The sequence below is a fragment of the Hippocampus zosterae genome, chromosome 9 (assembly GCF_025434085.1).
Source record: "Hippocampus zosterae strain Florida chromosome 9, ASM2543408v3, whole genome shotgun sequence".
Lineage (NCBI taxonomy): Eukaryota > Metazoa > Chordata > Actinopteri > Syngnathiformes > Syngnathidae > Hippocampus > Hippocampus zosterae.
In genome coordinates, this window is record NC_067459.1 from 8,114,158 (window position 1) to 8,125,940 (window position 11,783).

An 11,783-nucleotide genomic window follows, 5' to 3' on the forward strand; every position below is an offset into this window, starting at 1 on the left:
TGTGGTTTTCTGTGAACAAAAATGCGAAGCCTGTTTATGTTTTTACCCTTTTTCTGAACAAATTATTACAAAAATTATTTGAATGCATATTTTGCCATATTAGATGGCGGAAGGCATCATATCTGTCTCGAATACCTGGTTCTGATTGGGAATAATTTGCGTAAATTCCTTTGTCGGTGTTTATCCAAGTAGGAATTCAAAATGGCTACCTCAAAACAAAATGGTTGACTTCCTGTTCAATCCCATGTAGGGGTCCTTGAGACATTTTTGTGTGTCCTATTACGAAAGACATGTCAACCCATTTTGTGTTGATCAGTTAGACTCTCCAATACGGCGGTACTGAATGAGTTTTGGCAAATTGGGGTAATTCGCAACCCCTCAGGACCACCACCTTACAATGAGCAACGCAGCCTGTCACGCTGCTAGATGGTGTTTTGTCTGCAACTTGTTTAAACGTGTTCAACTGTCGTTAAAAAATGTTGATGTATTTCATAATCTGCATTTCAGATGTAATAGCCAATCAGCAATATCATGTCATATCACAAGTTTTGTTGACAAAAATGACATTTTCAAGTATAAAGCAAGATCCGGTGGGCTACAGCCAGGCCGTTCGTATACTCTCTCTCTGTCTCTCTCATACAGTATACTGTATGTCTAGCCTTAAAATGTTCCTCCGTGGGAACATGCATCAAGTTGATATGGGTTGCTAACTGTAATTTGTTCTTGGTTGGCGAGTTCAATTCACTCTAAGTACAGTGTCACTTAATTAGATACAAGTGTCTCCAGGATACATTTATATCATTTTTGTTTGACATTTTGTAGTCCACCCAGAAAGGTGATTCATTCTTCAGCTTTTGTCCAAGTGTAGTAGTTTTTGTGAGGGTTATTATTCTAATGTGCTTGGGCCATAAACATTACGTTTACACAATGCACCATTGTTGCAATTCAACATCAATTCATGCAGCATGTCTGGGCAATACACTGCCAACCCTAATTTGACTAGCTACAAGTGACAGTAGCCGTATAAAAAGATGGTGTTACTTTTTTGAAGGTACCGGTAGCTATGTTGACATTTTCTCCTAGCAAAACGACAGAGCACTCCAGGATTAAAATGGCATCATAACTATGCACCTGTAAATAAGATTTCATGGCTATGTCGTTTGTTATTGCCAAGTGATAATCCATTCAGATCTCAAGCGTTGACATGTTCCGGTATTATTTTTAGGACCCAGCATGTGGGAAGCTTTGCCAGGCATTGTGCGCATACGCCAAAATCCATATTGTTCCACACAGCGCAGCTGTTGAGGTTTAATGCTACGGACATCTGAATTATGTTTGACAGCCAAGTGTGGCTATTAGCAACAAAACAGTCGTAAATAGATATATGCATGAGAGGATGAGTCTATTAAAGAATCATCCAGAATCTAGAAACAACGTCTTCCTCAAGTTCCCAACCTGGTTCCCGATTCTCTATTGGTAAGCCCACAAGCATCTACTCATTTGCTAATTTTGAATCAGAGAGTTCTACGTTTTTGAGCCAAATTGAGTTGGAAGCATCATGATGAATCGGCTCACAAGCGGCTGCATCATATTAGCAGGTTAGCTCACAGCTAATGGGCTTGTATTTTTCTACTCTCACAATTTCAGGATTTTTGCATAACTTTGAGCCCAGATATGTGGGCCAGCTAGCCACCACACAACATTCTTATGTGAGAATTGCATATTCAGGAGCTAAGTGAAGATAAGATGCTGCTCAAAATGTGTTATTTAGCTCCCGGTGATCAGGATCACATGAGCCAGTTGACCTTATTCCTTATTTTTCTTGAGAGAATCAGTCATTTTGAAGTTAAATTGAGATAGACCTGCCTTCTTGAGTAGATGTTCAAAAAAGAACCAAATTGGCTAACAGGTATCAGACTCATAATTGAATACCCTCATGGTTTTCTATTTGCATAATTGTGAGCCAAGATAAGTCGGATCGCCTCCTTTAGCCAGCCGCAAGGGCTTGCTCCAAATTATCAAATTAACTAACAGGCTCATACTTGATCATTGCTTTATGATTTTCCTGAGAGACTTGCCTATTTCAGAGCCATGTTTAGAGGGGTCATCCACCTTTTTAGGGCCCCAAGTGCCTGCTCGAAATTAGTGAGTTAGTGAACGGCTAATGGGCTAGTTTTTGCTTTTCTTTAGGTTTTTGCTGGCGATTTGAATAATTCGCAGCCAAGTCGATTTGGTACAACTTTTTAAGTTTTCAAACAACCTGCTTAAAATTGAGAATTAGCCCTACAACGGATTCATACTTCCACAGAACCAAAACTGTACAGTAGCGGTGTCAAACTCATTTTAGTCACGGGCCAATTTGGAGTTGCATCTTCCCTTGGAGCGCAGTTAGGACAATGAAACCCCAATATGATTACTTGTACACAACTTACTAGTTTTTAAATCAGTGAAGTCAATTATAGTTTGTTCAATTAGTGTTCAAGTGAGTGTAAACAGGGTAACACATTTATTGCAAAATCTCAACATTATTTATCACACAGGACAATTTGACATTTCGGTACAGATTTTAGCAAGCTAACACACCTGATTGGCACATATTTGACACATTTCAGATTGCTATCCACAACTGGAAAATGATCACAAAGAATCCAATTCAACGTGCTTTTCTTTGTATTTGTGACGGACGGGTATATGGAATTGTGCATGTGAATTCCAATCCATTCTGTAAATTTTACACTCAGAATGTTTTACAGTGGGACTACTTTAAAATACGACAAATTTAAATTCTAAAAAGGAGATATGACAGCCGTCACTGTCATGTGGTTATTAGCGCATAACGGCCTGCCACAACTTTTCTTGCCCCAAAGCTTTGGAAACGCATGTAAATCTTTCACACATCATCATAGCTGCAGCTAAAGTGGCTACTGGATTCACAAGCACTGTACAGTGAATTGATGCAAACAAGAAATCAGTTGTTACACATTTGGATTTTGTTAGAATTTTCGATGCAAGAAGAATTTTACACTCTGTCTGATAGAGTGAAAGAAAACATGCATTGTGGGAGCCTTCCAAGTGTAAGCGCTTGATGCTTCCGCATGCGTACATTTTCACCAACTGCTTATCTGGCTCAGCTGACCCCTCAGGCATGCGGGGCTTCATTGGCCGCTTTCATCAAGCAACTGATCAGCTCAGCACCTGCTTGGGACTGCGTCAGCCAGCATGAAAACAAGCTTATCTGCATACATTTGTTTTGTTCAATCGATATTGAAGGTTTGGACTTGAATGCTGAGATACATTCAGCGGCGACGCATGACAAAACCAGAGAATAACTTCAATTTCAAATCTTAGCACTGAGGAACATATATTCTGTGTTAAGAAAGCAAACATAATGTAAGTGCTTCATTTGGGACCAACAGTGGGGGTTTTTTCTCCCTGAAACTACAATCCAAAGCAGGTTTTTTGTCCTTAATGCTAGTTGTCTTTGCTGTTAGGATTTAGGTATCATTGTCTGCTTCTGCAAGCGAATATGAAGGAATGAATATGGGACACTTATTATTCAAAGTAATCCACTTGTTCTTGGTGGAAATGGCGATAAACACCGATGTACCTGCCTTGGCGATTTTTATTTACAAATTATTCCCGGTCAAATATTTTATTTCTTTTTTGTAACTGTTGTTGAAACACGAAGTTAGTGCAAAAGAGAAGTAATTATTGACAAGTGTAAAACGAATAGATGGGGTGCATATATTAATTCTCTTAATGGAAGATTTGGCGGGATTTCTCTCAATTATTTCGTCTTTCACTTATTTGGTTGAATATTGATGTATGTGAATGTTTTTTTTATGTTTTGTTGAAAAAACATTAGCAGACATGATGTCAAAATGAGTTCAAATTGGAATTGGCAATTTAATTGTCCTTGTATTTATTTATTCTTACCGTATTTAATTGAATACTTTTAAAACATGTTTTCTTTTGTTCCATTTTATTTTCATCGTTAATCCCCAAAAGGTTTACCTGGCAAAACCCCGCCAATGTTTTAATACAAATGCATACAGCAAAGAATTATATTATTGAATTACGGTTGTTGTTGTTTTTTTTCCCCCGGCTAATCTTAATTGATTCTTTATTATTGGGTAAAAGTCACAATACCTTATTAAGATGTTTAAACGGTCTGGAAAGAAGAAACATCTTGGCAGATAAAGCACAAGAATATCAACACCTGTTTTGTTACAACGGGTTGAAAGAATCACAAAAAAAAATCTCACGTGAAGTGTGCTTGAATGTCAGTTTTGATTGTATTTGTATTATAAGTGTTGTACACGTCACACAGCAACATGTTAATTAGCAAGATTAAAATGGAAGCATACGTACATATATGAATTACATTAATAAGCAAAGCTGAAACATAACGTAGGTGTGACAAAAAGGATTGCATGAGCTGGGATTCATTACACAGGGGGTCACATCATGAAGTAAAAAACATGAGTGGATTGTGTTCCCTCGGCCTCACATCAGTCCAGATGTGAGCAAAGTGTTCCATGCGGCATCACTGGGCTCCACTGATAAGGCTGACTTCCCCTGTGATATGATATTAAAGCAGAGATCAGGATTTGTCCCACCGGTTGCTGGGTATGTGTGACCCGCATGGAAGCATACGTTTCTCCCTAGGAACGGCTTTTGATGTTATTTATTTTTTGCTTTGGTAAGACCAGGGCCTGATCTGCCCTGGAAAGAAGAAAAAAAAACAAAAAACAAACACCGTTCGATTAAGTGCAATATAAATACAAAATTGATAAATCGCAGTGCTATTAACAATTGTTTTTTACATCATTTAACTATTATTATTGTTATTATTTTTATTCAGCAGCCTGACAGCAGTCGGTAGGAACGGGCGTCAGTATCTCTCCTTCTTGCAGCACGGGTGTAACAGTCTCTGGCTGAAGGAGCTACCAAGTAGCTACATAGCGCTTTCACAACCGCTGTAGCTGTAACAGATGACTTAGAAGAACATATCCATCCATTTTCCGAACCGCGTGATCCTCACAAGGGTCGCGGGGGGAGCTGGAGCCTATCCCAGCCGTCTTCGGGCAGTAGGCGGGGGACACCCTGAATCAGTTGCCAGCCAATCGCAGGGCTTGCTTACTTGCTTGCTTATTCCAGTCTTTCGTAGCCGAAGACGACGTTGCGCTCCCCCATCCTTCGATCCCCGCGCTGTTGACGCCGCTGATGCGCACGTTGGTGCGCCCTCAGACCCGCCAGAGTAGCGCAGCCGCGCCCGCAAAGGTCGCAACGATAGTGGCCGTCCATAACCGGTCCGGCATGTCGCTTCTCCCTGCGCTGCAGGGCCGCCAGGTTGTATGAGGCGTCGTGATGCTCTGCGCCCTCCAGGGTGCGTCGTCGCCACTCCACCCGATCCGATGCCGCTTCCTCCATGTTGGTCGGATCGATGGCAAACTTCTTGAGAGTGACCTTTATGCTGTCTTTAAAACGCTTCAGCTGCCCGCCGCTGCTCCTCTCCCCCGTACTTAATTCACCGTACAGCACCTTCTTCGGGAGTCTGTCCGGTGGCATGCGAACAATGTGGCCGAGGCATCTCAATTGACGCTGGAGGAGGAGAGTCGTTAGCGGTGGGACTTGCAGTCTGCTTCTGACGTCCGTGTGCGGAATTCTGTCCCACCAGTGAATGCCCAGGATCTTCATTAGGCAGTTTATGTAGAAGCGCTCCAGTTGCTTAAGATGTTTAGCATAGGGCACCCATGCTTCTGAACCATAGAGTAGGATAGACACACACACAGCGTTAAAGACCTTAGTTTTTGTGGTAAGAGTTAAGTTCTTGTTGAGGAAGCATCGCTTAGACAGCCGTCCAAATGCTGCAGCTGACGACCCGATCCGCCTTTGGATCTCGGGTGTGAGGTCGAGCTTCATGTTGACAGATGAGCCAAGGTAGACGAAGTCGCCAGTGTTCTTCAGAGCATTTTCCCCGGAGTGAAAGATAAAGGGGTCAGCGTCGGTGGTCTGCTGCAAAATCTCTGTCTTTGTTGCATTTAGGACGAGGCCAGCGCAGGTATACGTGTCCGTGAGGACGTCAAGGGACGGCTGCAGTCCTGGTGGCGTGTGACTCAGCATTGCAGCGTCATCGGCATACTGCAAGTCCAGCACAGACGTGTTACTGATCTTCGTTCTGGCTTTCAATCTTCTTAGGTTAAAAAGGCTGCCATCGAGTCGGTAATTGATCGAGATACCGTCTCGTATTGGGTCGGTATTGTTGTAAACATGTTTCATCATGACAGCAAGGTAGATGTTGAACAGGATGGGTGCAAGGACACATCCCCCCACAGCCACTGGGAAAGGGTCGGACTTTTCACTTCCACACACCACCCGGCCTGTTTATTTTTGGTACAGCTGGAGTTCTTCTTGCCGGTGGACGGACGCGGATGCGTAGTGAGCTCACAACCAGCCGATGGTCAGTGGATGCTTCCGCTCCACGCATGACACGCGTGAGGGAGACAAATTTCCGGTCCACTTGACGGACGATGACATAGTCAAGCAGATGCCAGTGACGGTAACGAGGATGCATCCAGGTGGTCTTGTGCATGTCACGGAGCTGGAACATGGTGTTTGTTATTGCTAGCTCATGCTCCGTGCATAAAGTTAGTAGGCGTTCTCCGTTTGGGTTGCATGAACCGATACCGTGTTTGCCGATGACTCTGTTCCAGGTCATCCAGTCTCTGCCAACTCTGGCGTTGAAATCCCCGAGTAGGAGGATGGAGTCCCTCGAGTCGATGTTACTCAGCTGTTGGCTCAGCAGTAGATAAAAAGCGTCCTTGGAAGCCTCGTCAGATGTGAGGGTCGGGGCGTATACACTAAGGAGGGTGACAAAGCGTCCGTGGGCCAGTGGAATTCGCCATCTCATAAGGCATTCGGAGACACCGATTGGAGACGTTGGGATTGATCTTAGTAGGCTCTGCTTCACAGCAAAGCCGACTCCATATAGTCTTCTGTTGTCATTGGGGAGACCCTTCCAGAAGAAGGTGTAGCCACCTCCAGGCTCCGACAGAGAGCCTTCCTCATGGAAGCGGGTCTCACTCAGAGCCGCGATGTCAATGTTATACCGGCGCAGTTCTTCTGCTACCAGTGCGGTTTTTCTGGAGGGTCGATCTTCGTTGTCCAGGAGCGTACGTACGTTCCAGGTTGCTACCTTGAGAGAGGTATGTGAACTTTTCCTGTTGTTGCGGCCGCTAAAAAGGGGACTCCCGACAGGTGCGGCTACCCGTCCCGGGTTTAGTCTTGGGGCAGACATTTTTCTAGGTCACATTTTCTAGACCCTTCCTCGGAGTGAGGGAGGCAGTGCGGACCCTGAAAATGGCTGCCTCGTCACTCGGATGCTCACCGGAGAGCGCCGCTGCCCCATTTTTCCAGCAACTCAACGACGCCGACCCGAGCCCCCCACGTGCAGGGGGTGTGCTGAAGGCTTCCAGTCTGTCATAACCTGCCCCCGTCGCCCACCTTCCCCGTCGCCGCAGGACTTTGTCAATGTTGTGATGAAGCGGGGTGAAGGGGAGGGGTGCAAATGGTGTTCGATGATGTTTTACGTGGAAGGGGCCTGAACAATGCCCAGTCCACGACTTGACCTCACTACCCTTGAGTCAGTGGCAAGGAAGAGTCCAAGACGGCTGAGGGCTGTGTGGTTGCAGTGAGCTGCCGGGTCTGCAGTCTGTCGCAGTCCGCTTCAGGAGGCCAGCCCACCTGGCCCGTTGATTTTCTGTTAGGGTTTTCTCCCTTAGCCTTTCACATTTAGTGTACCCACAAGGCAGCGGGACCAGTTTGACCCATAGCTGGGGGAGGGATTGGTGAATAATCGGGACATATCCACATCCGTGGGCCCAGCACTCAACACCTCTGGGGCTCCCTCCTGCTCCGAGATCCCTAGCTGATCAGCTGGCATGTTGCCATTACCGTGGTGCACCTCTGGGAGGTTACGCTAGGGTCTTGTCGGGGGAGAGGCTATAGTCTTGCGCATCACCTCGACCTGTGTGATTGTCACACCGCACCACAAGACGAACAACCATCCACACCCACACTCACACCTGGGGACAATTTAGAGCGTCTAATCAGCCTGCCATGCATGTTTTTGGAATGTGGGAGGAAACCGGAGCACCCGGAGAACACCCACGCAAGCCCGGGGAGAACATGCAAACTCCACACAGGGAGGCCGGAGCTGGAATCGAACCCGGTACCTCTGCACTGTGTAGCCGACGTGCTAACCATTGGACTACCGGGCCGCCCTTAGAAGAACATAGAACAATTAAAATACTGTGTCCAAGAAATCAAAAAGATTTATGCATTTGGAAGGCACATTGGAAAATAAGGTAAGAAAACCTTTATTAGTCTCGCAAAGGAGAAATTCCCAATTCACAGCAGCAAAGCTATGAAAGAAAGAACATATGAAAGGAAGAAGTAGAACAACATAAATATAGGAGCTGCTAGAAAGGCAGCCACTCTCGCGGCACCAATAAGGCATAATGTCGGCTTTAGAGAAAATTGAATGCTTTTAAGTGTGCCTTATAGTGTGGAAAATAAAGGTATTTGTTTTTGAAACCCGTTCATGTGAGGGAGACTCTCAGTAAATACTGTCAACAACCCAGAATAAACATACAGGTAGCTCCTCCCGACAAAGTTCACTCCCGGGCAAGATATACACTATCATATCAAAATACTTCCTTGACACCGATTGCTTTTTAGACAGGGGTTTGGGGCCTCTTGTGGAAAATCTGGGCATAAATTTACCACAAAAAACATGAGTTTGTAACCCAGCCTTGATAAGACTGTTATTTTATTGTTAGATTCTGTAGGGTGATATTCGTTTGTGATACTGCTGTTTCCGAGGGACAGAGAACGCACCGCAGCGCTTGGAGCGAGGCCCCGTTAGCGAGAGAGACCGAACATTCTCGCAATTACCCAGGCGGGTCGAAACGAAGAACGATAAAAGAAAACTTGTCCTTGATCCTCTACCTGTACAATATAGTAAAGTTAAATCCTGTGGCAATCTTTTTTTTTCTTTCCAAGTGAAAAGAAGGGTTTAGAAGAGATAACGTTCCTGGTGAGTGTTTTTCTGTTGAATATATCCGATTAGCATTTCTAGCATTCGATTATAACATACAAAAACAGTCAGGAATGAAGTTGGTGAAAATGGAGATTGATGTTCCGTTGATATAAGATATAACTGTGCCGTTATAAAAGAAAGAAAAAGGGATAACTCATTGTACCGACACGTGTGCTCCATAGGAAGTGTATTAGCATTGAGCTAAGCTAACGTGCTCACGGCGAATAGCGCTGTGGCCTTCGTTCGAGCCAATTTTTGAAAATCGTTATTTTCCATAGCCGATTATTGCCACGTTAGTGAATGCCTTGCGCATTTTGTGCAGGCTGTTTTTTTGGGACTCATAGACCATCAAAAGGTTGGACTACTAGTCTGGAGATTGGATGCCACGTGGGACGCTGGTGAAGGACATCTTGGACTTCAAAGCCACTCGTCCCCTGGAGGGTGGTAGGACAGTTGAAATGATTTCCTTTTTTTTTTTTTTTGTTAAATCTGAGATCTCAGTCATTTTTTATCGGTCAGATTTGATACCAAAACAACTGATAACAATTTAGCTCACTGTATGTTTTTTTCCTTGTTATTCTTTATGCAGTCTGTTGCAGTTTCCCATCTACTCCTATTGTAAATATTCACTCAATATATTTTTTTATAAAAACCTCAGTCAGTGTGTCTTCTTCCTGTTGGAGGTTTCTCCTTGACTCTAACTAGAGTCTGCTGCTGGCCAATCTCACTGTGACCTTAAGTAGTGCACCCTAACTCAAATAGATTTATAAATTGACTGACAATTGCCCCTCCGTGAGTCGTCACCTTACTGTGGTGGAGGGGTTTGTGTGTCCCAATGATCCTAGAAGCTAAGTTGTCTGGGGCTTTATGCCCCTGGCAGGGACAACCATGGCAAACAGGTTCTAGGTGAGGGGCCAGACAAAGCACGGCTCAAAGACCCCAATGATGATTGAAATAAATGGATCTAGGTTTCCCTTGCCCGGACGCGGGTCACTGGGGCCCCCCTCTGGAGCCAGGCCTGGAGGTGGGGCTCGTTGGCAGGCGCCTGGTGGCCGGGCCTACACCCATGGGGCCCGGCTGGGCACAGCCCGAAGAGGCAACGTGGGTCCCCCTTCCCATGGGCTCACCACCCATGAGAGGGGCCAAAGGGGTCGGGTGCAATGTGAGCTGGGCGGCAGCCAAAGGCGGGGACCCTGGCGGTCCGATCCAAAGCTGCAGAAGCTAGCTCTTGGGACATGGAATGTCACCTCTCTGGCAGGGAAGGAGCCCGAACTGGTGTGTGAGGCAGAGAATTTCCGACTGGATATAGTCGGACTTGCCTCCACACACAGCCTGGGTTCTGGTACCAGTTCTCTCGAGAGGGGTTGGACTCTCTTCCACTCTGGAGTTGCTCACGGTGAGAGGCGCAGAGCAGGTGTGGGCATACTCATTGCCCCCCGGCTCAGTGCCTGTACATTGGGGTTCACACCGGTAGACGAGAGGGTTGCCTCCCTCCGCCTTCGGGTGGGTGGACGGGTCCTGACTGTTGTTTCTGCATATGCACCAAACAACAGCTCAGCATACCCACCATTTTTGGAGTCCTTGGAGGGTGTGCTGGAGAGTACTCCTGCTGGGGACTCCCTTGTTCTGCTGGGGGACTTCAATGCTCACGTGGGCAATGACAGGGATACCTGGAGGGGCGTGATTGGGAGGAACGTCCCCCCGGTCAGAACCCGAGTGGTATTTTGTTATTGGACTTCTGTGCTCGTCACGGATTGTCCATAACGAACACCGTATGTTCAAGCATAAGGGTGTCCATATGTGCACTTGGCACCAGGACACCCTAGGCCGCAGTTCGATGATCGACTTTGTAGTTGTATCATCGGATTTGCGGCCGCATGTTCTGGACACTCGGGTGAAGAGAGGGGCGGAGCTGTCAACTGACCACCACCTGGTGGTGAGTAGGCTCCGATGGTGGGGGAAGATGCCGGTCCGTCCTGGCAGAACCAAACGTATAGTGAGGGTTTGTTGGGAGCGTCTGGCGGAATCCCCTGTCAGAAGGAGTTTCAACTCCCACCTCCGACAGAGCTTTTCCCATGTTCCGGGGGAGGCGGGGGACATTGAGCCCGAGTGGACCATGTTCCGTGCCTCTATTGTTGAGGCGGCCAACCTGAGTTGTGGCCGTAAGGTGGTTGGTGCCTGTCGTGGCGGCAATCCCCGTTCTCGCTGGTGGACACCAGCAGTAAGGGATGCCGTCAAGCTGAAGAAGGAGTCCTATCGAGCCTTTATGGCCTGTGGGACCCCAGAGGCAGCTGACGGGTATCGACTGGCCAAGCGGACCGCGGCTTTGGTGGTCGCCGAGGCAAAAACCAGAGCGTGGGAAGAGTTCGGTAAGGCCATTGAAGCCGACTTCCGGATGGCTTCGAGGAAATTCTGGTCCACCATCCCATGTCTCAGGAGGGGGAAGCAGTGCACCACTAACACTGTGTACAGTGGGGATGGGGCGCTGCTGACTTCGACTCGGGACGCTGTGAACCGGTGGGCAGAGTACTTCGAAGACCTCCTCAACTCCACCAACACGCCTTGGAGGAAGCGGAGCCTGGGGACTCTTAGGTGGGTTCTTCTATCTCTGTGGTTGAAGTCACCGATGTGGTTAAAAAGCAACTCGGTGGCAAGGCCCCAGGGGTGGATGAGATCCGCC

At 46.6% G+C, this 11,783-nt stretch overlaps 1 long non-coding RNA gene across 1 annotated transcript; it reads left to right on the top strand.

Annotated features, from left to right (window-relative positions):
• Positions 1-8,963: 8,963 nt before the first annotated feature.
• Positions 8,964-9,760, top strand: LOC127607210 (uncharacterized). The gene is made up of 2 exons (XR_007964018.1): positions 8,964-9,100; positions 9,426-9,760. It is a non-coding gene; the product is annotated as an uncharacterized LOC127607210 (long non-coding RNA).
• Positions 9,761-11,783: the final 2,023 nt, after the last annotated feature.